This window comes from Penaeus monodon, chromosome 34 (assembly GCF_015228065.2).
Source record: "Penaeus monodon isolate SGIC_2016 chromosome 34, NSTDA_Pmon_1, whole genome shotgun sequence".
Lineage (NCBI taxonomy): Eukaryota > Metazoa > Arthropoda > Malacostraca > Decapoda > Penaeidae > Penaeus > Penaeus monodon.
In genome coordinates this window covers 2,552,209-2,552,569 of record NC_051419.1, presented here as the reverse complement: position 1 = coordinate 2,552,569, position 361 = coordinate 2,552,209, and positions in this window count along the sequence as shown.

Below are 361 nucleotides of genomic sequence, written 5' to 3'. Positions count from 1 at the left end.
CGCCTCTCTCCTCTATCCCACTTTCACTCTCTATCCTTCCCCACATCCCCCGTCTTTCATTAGCAATTGTTGGTGTCATCTGGTATGATCAATGTGCGAATTGCATGGCACACTATCATCATGCACACCCAGTAGCCATCCACCATGCATGATACTCTCTCAGTCTTGTCCGTGTTACTGCTCTTCAAGTCGGCAGAATAAGTAACCGAAGTGAGAATTATAGCATGATTACCTTTAGGAACCGATACCACCCACTGACATGGTCACCTAAATAGCGTTACCATTGCATTCTGTTTCGTGAATCGTGTTGGACTGAGAGGCCACAGTCGGGATAGAGGGGGGGGGGGAGGAGAGGAGAGCT